The sequence below is a fragment of the Cupressus sempervirens genome, chromosome 1 (genome assembly GCF_028749045.1).
Source record: "Cupressus sempervirens isolate cs-2001-9-10 chromosome 1, ASM2874904v1, whole genome shotgun sequence".
NCBI lineage: Eukaryota > Viridiplantae > Streptophyta > Pinopsida > Cupressales > Cupressaceae > Cupressus > Cupressus sempervirens.
The window spans coordinates 324,064,593-324,074,391 of record NC_143118.1 but is presented as its reverse complement, the minus strand read 5'-3'; positions in this window follow the sequence as shown (position 1 = coordinate 324,074,391).

Below are 9,799 nucleotides of genomic sequence, written 5' to 3'. Positions count from 1 at the left end.
CCCTATAATGATGTTCTCTTTGGATCTCATAATGATGATTAGAACCCCTAGAAACACTTCAATCACACTGCAAACCACGAAGTCAGGTGAAGACAACAACTAGGCAGCCGCCAAGTTTCTGTGCGCATGAGAGAGCATTCCCCTCGGCTTTAGTTTCCCATGGCTCATGCCTCATGGAAAAAAATCCTTTTCTCTCATAGCTCTAGTGCAATACAATGGCTCCTTCTTGCTCACAACTCACAGCTCTGATAGAAGAACATTCACATTTGATAAGTTGACATTTACATGGATTTGTAGAGTTTATCAAACTAATAATTTAATATTGAAGAACTTGATATTAGGATTCTATTAAATTTGTTAAGATGTTTAACATCATAATCTTTTGAGTACATCATGTTACAAAATAGATAATACTAAGAGGGGGGGTGAAACAATATCCTACAAAGTTTTTCCCACAACTGGATATTATTAATTACTTTGCAACATGCATATGAAAGTAAACCAATAATGTAGAACAATAAATTAAACCATACATGAAGAGAACTCATAACACCATTATTTTTTAACTAGGGAAACCCTAGCCAAGGGAAAACCCCAGTGGGGATGGTACCCACAAAATGTTCCATTACACAAAAGAATCATGTTAAGAATATTGACCATGTTAGGAGTCTACAAATTACATAAAGTGTCTATGTCCTTGTTAGATGACTAGGCCCTATTAAAAGCCTCAACCCTGTTAGGATTTTCTTCAACCTAGTTAGGAGTTGGTATTACAATCACACTTGTATGCAAGAGGAGCCCACTTCCCTAGCATGCAATCATACTATATATTGTCTTCATACAAAAGAGATAGATACAAAAAGCTCTTAATCGTTGTCTGTCGCACTTTGCATAGTCTGATTTGACATCAAAATTTGCATCATAGATCTCTTAGATAACTTCACATATCATAAATATAGTTTGCATATATATCATAAACTTTACATATTCAGATATATCACATATTGTACACACTTCACTTTGCATAAATTAACTCTTTACTTATACCATTTCTTTTCTCAAAACTCTTGTAGAGTTGGCTTAATGCAAATACATGTTACACTGACTTAGGGTAAACATCTAGGATGTCATCCCTACAAACATAAGTAATTATTTCATGACCAAAATAATTCCTTGTCATGTTATATCTCTTTTCCTGCTATACTCTTTAATAGGGAGAAAATAGTGCATATCCTGAACCCTAATTTCTAATAGGAATGATCTAGATTGATTAAGAACAAGAAAGTGATCAATGCACAAATGGATCATGTAATGGAAAATAAGGAAAAAAGAGGTCCTATGATCTTCTTATTTCAAAAGTAGGTGCTTAAATCTTAAAATAGAAAAAAGATAAATACTAACCTTAAAGTAGCATAATTCTAGAAAATGTTGATTTATGGTATTTGTGTACAGTTTCGAGCATCTCTGCAACCTATTCTAAACTAGAAATGTTGAGACAAAGAAAACCCAAAAAAAATGTGTCTTTTTGAAGGGAGGTTGACCTTGACCCTAATAGCAGGGTACAATCTTACCCTAGGGCACAATTGTACCCTGAAAAGATGACCTTGACCTACACTGCTCTAACAAAAAATTTGTTAACAGATCCCACAAGTTCGACAAATAGGATATCCAAATCTACTCTTTAATTCATTGTTACACACTTGTATCTGCAAGAAAAATGGTTTTGTTGTTTGGATGAGGGGTTTTCCTTGGTTAAACCTCGGTTTGGAATCAACCTTAATAATGGAATTGAAATAAGGATTGCTAGCAAGTAGAAGAAGTAAATATAACAATGAAGCTATGATATTAAATAGATATACAATTGTATATGAAATGTAAATAAGTATATTGGTATGAAAGCTTAAACATAACATTAACAAATGTAAGTCAAAACCTCCATGATTGTATGCTTGGAATCCACCTTGATACAAGAATGAATAAATCTTGAAGATGAACAAAGAATTTTGAAGGAAGATCACACCACCATGATGGATTGATCTAGGGTTTTGAATGATGAATCTTGAATGCTTGAACCCAATCTCTTCAAAGGCTTGAATGCTTCAATCCTTGATCTTCAATGGAAAACTTGAATGCTTGAATGATAGATTTCTTGATAATATCTCCTTATGAAAATTAGGTAATCTCTCATAGATTGTGAATGTGCTTATGAATCATGTATATATTGTAGATGTCAAAATGAGGGAAGAAGGCTTCCTTATATAGAGATCTAGGGCACAAACTCCTAGAGAAGGCTAACATAGGAGCATTAAATCTCATTTAACCTTAACCCCTAGAAATGGACCTAGATTAAATTTAATTTAAGAATCTACTATTTCAAAACCTAAAATAGCTAACCTGAAAGTGGGAAAAAGAAACTTTCCAAAGCCCGATGTCCCAAAACTCCCAAAAATGGACTTGGGGTCAAGGAAAAGATTGACCCTACCCTAGGTCAAAGTCAAGGTTTTCCTTGACATAAGTTAGGTTTGAGGTCGACCTTGAGCCAAAAAGTCAAAGTCCTCAGTTTCATAGAGGAAGTTGTTAGAAATAGGCTAGAAATAGAGAGAGAGAGAGAGAGAGAGAGAGAGAGAGAAGTAGAACAAGGGAAAACTACCATATCCATGCAAAAACTTATTCAAGGCACTTGACATGACCCCAGACCACTTACTCAGAGGGCTAAGCACACTTAATATGAAAGCGCTTCCATTTTAAGATGATACAGCTCTATTTTGTTGTCCATACTGCTTTTAAAAGTGTTTAGCATGTAACTTTGTTTGTAATATCTATAATGACTTGTTAACTTAGGTACATCATAATAACACTCTAATATACCTTCACTTAACTTTTCATGTTCCAAATATCTCTATAGCTTCTGCTAAACCAAAAATAATCTTTGCGTTGTCTGTAAAATTGTTTAACACTAAGACAATTTTCTGTCTCTAACTGTAGAACCTTCAATAATATATACTATCCTTACCTCTTGAAATGTATGTTGCCATAAATGAAAACCATAAATTACCTAATTACCTATCCATATTTTCAATAATCTCCCTCTTTGGCATCAATGGTAACATATGGGAAAATATGTTAAGCCCCAAAATGTTATATAAAACAAACAATAAGCATTAAAAAAAAATTCAAAACTTGGCCTTCAAACTTCAAAATTATATTCATGTCTTGATGAATCATTACATATCATATTCCTTATCTCTCCATTTACAAACATTTCCTATATACATAGCTAAGATCCCCCTTACATGTGTATACAATTTTCTTACTATATTCTTCTCCCCTTTTGACATCAATGACAAAGGTGTCAAAATCTATGACCCATACCTCTTCTCAAGCTGATAGGAGGAAATGAAATCACCAAAGCTGACTGCAAGACTCTTCATGTACTTCTCCCATGAGTCCTTAACTCCTGAAATATTGAGCAGAGTGCACAAACCATAAGATGTTATCTCTACTACATTTAGATCTAAGTATACAAAATTGTCAAAAGATGTCTTCACTGACAAGAATTCTTCCAACTGACACTCCAATGTTCTCCATCTCATTGATAAGTGCTCTCTCAAAAGTGAGAACCTTTTAGTTATCCTTTCATTTCCATCTTCCATTAAGCTTATCTCATTATAAGCCTTACTAACGTGTGCTTCAATTGCTTCAATCTATACACCAAGTTGACTAATTTGACTTACTAATGCTTCCACTTCTGTGCATTTGGCCTTAACCTCACTGTCAATGTCTTTAATGAAGCTAAAAGACATTTCACACTTCACATATAGAGCTTTTCCTTCAAGCTCACACTTTCTTAATGACTTGATGCAAGCATTAAGAGTCAATAAGTCATTCCTTATGTTCTGAAAAATAGTGTCAAACATGTGTGCATCATGCTTTGTTTGAGCTTACAATGCTAAAACTTGTGATAAACTTATGAATTCAGCATCAAATGCCAAAATCATAGTTTTTCCTCTATCCTCAAGGTTAGGATCAAGTGACTTCATGGTCATCACTCCCTGTAACTTTTTAGTAACTTCCATTAGAGTCTTTTGTAAACTATTCACATGTTTATTATTGTTGATTATCTTACTGGGGGATGATGTCAAATCTAATTGATCATCATCATTTGAAACTATAAGAGCAGCTAAGGTGAGAGATGTGTTGGGTGCACTAGACTTCTCTTCATTTTTTGCCTTCATCTTCCTTCGTTCCTCTTCCTCTCTCTTCTTTTCATCTTCTTTTCTTCTAATCTCTTCATGCTTCTTCTTTTTTTCCTCTAGATTCTTCCTTTTTCTTCTTTTATGCTTCCTTCTTATCCTTCTCTTCTTCTATTGCCTTCTTCTTCTTTGCATCTTCTTCTTCCTTCTTCTTTTTTTCTTCTTCTTCTTTTCTCTTTCTTTCTTCTTATGCCTCTTCCTTTTTGCATCTTCTTATTCCTTTTTTTTCTTTTCTTCTTCTTCCTTCCTTCTCTTCTTTTCTAGTTCTTTCATCTTCTTCTCATCTTCTTGCTTCTTTTTCTCTTCTTTCTTCTTCTTCTCCTCTTCTTCCCTTTGTCTCTTCTTATCTTTGGCTTGACGTTTCTTCTTTATTTCTTCTTCTCTCCTTTCATTTACTTTCCTCTTCTTTTCTTTGGCCTCATTTTTCCTCTTCTCTTCCTCCTCATCAGAACTAGAGTAGTCAATGATTTTTCCAACAATATTTGGCCCAAGATCTTTAAAAGGATCTTCAGTGATGTTTACTAATACACTTGCAATGCCAATTTGCATTGTATCTGCTCCAATAGAGATCTAAAAAGATAGATATGCCATTTATGTATCGTTAACTTCTATTGTTTCTGCTAATGGAGTACTCTACTCAACAAATATAGAGTTTACTCCCCTTGATTTCATGCTCTCTTTCTTTGGTACAGAAGTCATATATTTGACTATGGCTTCTTTTGTTTCTTTATTTACTTCTTCATAATTTCCTCCCATCAAAAGAATGTGTCTTCTTTTATTTTGTAGCAAAGGCTCAACTCCCTTTAATATATCTTGCAAGTCTTCCTCATTATTAACTTCACAAATTTTCTTAATCATGTTTTCTCTTATTTTATTATCCTCACAAATAACTCTTCTTCTTCTATTAATCAATCTATTAAACAAATCCTCTGGAATATGTCTTTGAGCATCTTCAAACCTATTATTCTTAAGAATCATGTTTCTTACAATTGCAATTTCTAACTAGATTCTATCAATGTTATTGTAATGCTATAAAAATTATTCAACAAAATAAAATTATTGGCATTAATGATTTTCATGTTTAAGTTCTCTACCTTTGGCTTCTAGGGATTCTTTCCTACTGTTGTCCTTGCTTCACCAATTGCCTATTCAGTAGGTTTGTCTTCTTCATCAAACTCATTTGATTCAACCATTTGTAGTGTCTTTCTCTTCTTTCCATGCTTGGTCATTCTCTTGCTAGGAGATTCAGCTTCTTGCTTTACTGTAGCCAGTCTCTCTAACTTTCTCTTAGCTGGAGGAGTAGATGATTTGTATTCAACAATTTGTACATCATCTTCATCGATTTTCTTCAAGGGTTGTACAACAATGGGTTGTACTTCATCAGTTACAACATATGGAGCAGTAGGTATATGTCAAGTAGATCTTACTACTGTCACTTCCTCTAAAGTTGTAGCAATGGCAATAGGAGTAGCTACCAATACCTCAATATATATGCCAGCCTTCATCTCCAAGAATATTCCCTTCATCTCGTTGATTCTTTCCTTGTCATTCCTAATTCCTTAAGAATTGATTATATCTTCTTCTCAACATTCTTCTTGATTTCTTTGTTGTAGAGCTTGCTCTACTTCTTTGATCTTTTTAGCACAAGTACCCCATCTAGGAGTATCCTTATCTACCTCAGACTTGAGTATGATCTTCATATACCCTTCAATGATTTCTTCACTCAATTCATGGCTCATGGGGTCTATAAATTTGACTCTAGGTACAACTGCCTCCATGCAAGTCAAATATGTTTCAAACATGAAACATATTTCATGCTTGTACTTTTCTACCAATGCGGTAGTATTATATACCTCTGCTTCATCATAGATTGAAATTCTCTCATCATTTTGTTTGTATCTTCCACAACCTTTTCTTCAATATGTCTTTCAAAATGGTGTGTCACCAAGCTCACGGTGCACTGATTTTTTTATCCCATTCCCTATCTGTCATACTAAGGAGTCACCTCATTACTAGAAAGAATAGGTGGATCAATAATGATTCAAACCTAAATATTGCACTTCTAGTCTTCTTAAGTTTCTCAATATTATCCAGCAACTGGTGTCTCAATATGCGACACATATTCACCTTCTCATTTTCAACTATCATCATTTAAGATGCATGTAGAAAACCAGCAAGTACAAAGTTCAATCTTGAACTGTGATTCATCTTGTAACCTATGATATTACTAATCCCTCTCACATTTGTCTTCTTAATCAAATAAGTTCACATGTTTCTACCATCTGATTTGGTCCTCAAATTTTTCTCAACCATCTTTTTTACATTCTTTTCATTAACTAGGTTTTTGCCCTCATTGCACAAACCAATTAACTTGTGAATCATGTCATTTTCTATCATGATTGATACCTCTCCAATCCAAAACATTCCTTCCTAAATGTGACAAAATAATTTTGCACCATTCATGGTTGTTGAATTTCATAAAGAATATGTGGTTCACAATATTCAATTCCTCCAAATACGCGAACTCTTGTTTCAATGATAAGTCCCCCTGGCACACTAGATCAAGGTCTTTATTTATATCATTATCTCCAATGCTCTCATATTTACAATGAATATATAACCTAATATCTTCTACAAGAAGAACATTTCCCAGAACTTATGAAATGCTCCTAAGGGGTCATCCACTGGAGAAATGAATGGATTATTCTTAAATGCATATCTTGGCCTCTTACTTACATCACAAACAATGGGATTCATCATTTTAATTGATTCAAATACTTTACAAAGTTTGTAAAATACTTGAATTTTGCAAGATTGGGGACTTTCAACTTCGCAATCTAAACACTGTGAAATCACCCTTACTCGCTATCAATTCACTCTGAGATGCTCCATAACTCTTTGTACGATTGAATGATACTCAAAATCCTAATTGTATCCTTTAAATCTTTCAAATTGAACTTTACATTAATTGTGCATCTACCAAAATTCATCAAACTGCTACTCTGTTAAACAAAAAACTTGTTTGACTTCGTTCTCATTCACTTGATCACTAAATGACTTGGGCTCTTAACTTGAGCTTCCTTAGTAATTTTTCTACTTCCTGCTAACTTCACAACTCCAAACTCGACTTGTAACTTCTATTCCATTTTTCTAATGTTTTGACCTGATAAAAGTTGGTTAATTCAAATGGGTTGAATTACACACTATAGCTGATTTTATTCTTCCTTCAGGTGCATTAAAAACTTGTTCTTCCAAAATTGTACATGAACTTTCTGGATCATTTTTTTTCACAAATACTTCCTTAAATTCCTCAACATTCTCTTTGAGTGCTTCCTTCTAGCTATTAGTGCTATCATTATCATTTTTGTTATTGTTCCTCCTATAGTTAGGATTCCTGTTGAAATTCCTTCTATCCATTATGTAAAATCTCGATGTGCATCCAAAGTTATTGCATAACTGGCATACAGGTGCATTTTTCCTTTGATTGGTTCCATTCTAACTAGCTGGTGCTCTAAAAATCCTTGCAATGTGTCCAAGGTTATTACATTTGTAACATACAATCTAGTTCCTTCCACCATTGGGTCTTTCTCTATCATTACATATACTTTGTGGTCTCCCTCTTTCATTACCTATAGGGTTAGTATTCCTAAACATTCTACTATCTTCATTACTACTATCAAACTTAGGTTTTTTACAATCTACTACTTTATGTCCATAACCATGACAATTATAACAATAGAAATTAGTGATAGGTTAAAAGACTTACCTGTGCAATCTCTATTCATGTGACCAACTTCATTGCATATAAAACATCTAACTTTGAATTCATCTCTAGTCTCCTTAGGTGATTCAACTTGCTCTATTTTCTTAGGTTCGTCACATTTCTCAGATAGATCAACTTGTTCAAGTTCTTTAGATGCTTTTGTAGATATGCTTGGTTCAATCTTATTTTGATCAGTTTCTTTAGGCTTAGTGTTTTCAACAAATGGATCTAGTTCTTTCCAAACTTCAATTTTCTTCACTAATTTCTCTCCAATAAGATATCCAAAACCTATCTCATCATAAGAGGATCTCTAGTAAAATAGTTGTTCATCAATTTTCTCACTACTAGAATAAAGCTTCTCTAACTATTGTTTAGCTTGTGTCAATTCTCCTTTCACAATAGTATTGTACTTTTCTAATTCTGCATGCTTTGTATTAATAGAGTCCAATTCAGGTGTTACTTGAGTTAGCTAGGATCTTAGGTCTGCATTCTCAGATTTCATATATGGTTCAATCTTATTGTCATCCTTCTTAAGACTCAACATAATTCAACAATTTTCAACTCATGTTTCAAGATCTCATTTTCTTTCTTAAGGATTCCTACTTCATCATTGTCACTAATCTACTCTTTTGGTTCCTTCCTTGATTTTAAGTAATCAATCTTATCTTTCAGTTTGCCAATGTAATCTTTTGCATCTTTGTACGTATCTTTTAGGTTATCTCTTTCTTCTATAAGAAGATCAATTTGCTCAATAGCTTCTTCAAGATTTCTCTTTAACTATTCCAGATATGACTCAAGTTGTTAAGCCTCCTTTGATACCAATTATTAGAAATAGATAATATTTAGAGGGGGGATAATACTTGGGGGGGGGGGGGGGGGGGGGGTGAATCAGTATTCTACAAACATTTTCCCACAACTATATATTATTAATTACTTTGTAACATGCATATGAAAGTAAACCAATAATGTTGAACAATAAATAAAATCATACAAAAGAGAATTCATAACACCATTATTTGTTAACTAGGGAAACCCCCGATGGGGATGGTACCCACAAAATGATCTACTAAACAAAAGAATCCTATTAAGGATATTGACCCTGTTGGGAGTCTATGAATTACATATAGTGTCTTGGTCCTTGTTAGAGGACTAGGCCCTATTAAAAGCCTCAACCATGTTAGGAGTTTCTTCAACCCTATTAGGAGTTGGTATTACAATCACAATTGTATGCAAGAAGAGCCCACTACCCTAATATGCAATTATACAATATATTTCCTTTATACAAAAGATATAGCTACCGAAACCTCTTAATCATTGTCTATCATACTTCACATAGTCTTTTCTGACATCAAAATTTGTATCAAATATATCTCAGATAACTTTGCATGTCATAAAAATAGTTCACATATATATCATAAACTTCACATATTTAGATATATCGCATATCACACACACTTCACTTTGTATAAAGTAACTCACTTATACCATTTCTTTTCTCAAAACTCTTGTAGAGTCAACTTAATGCAAATACAAGTTACGTTGACTTAGGGTAAAAATCTAGGATTTTGTCCCTACAAACATAAGTAATTATTTCATGAAAAAAATAATTCTTTAATGCATTATACCTCTTTTCCTGTTATACATAGTTTTGTTGTGCATATTGCTTTTACCGGTGTTTAGCCTGTAACTATGTATGTATTGTTTGTACTGACTTGCAAACTTAGGTAAGTCATAATGACACTCTCATATACCTTCCCTTAACATTGCATATTCTAAATATCTA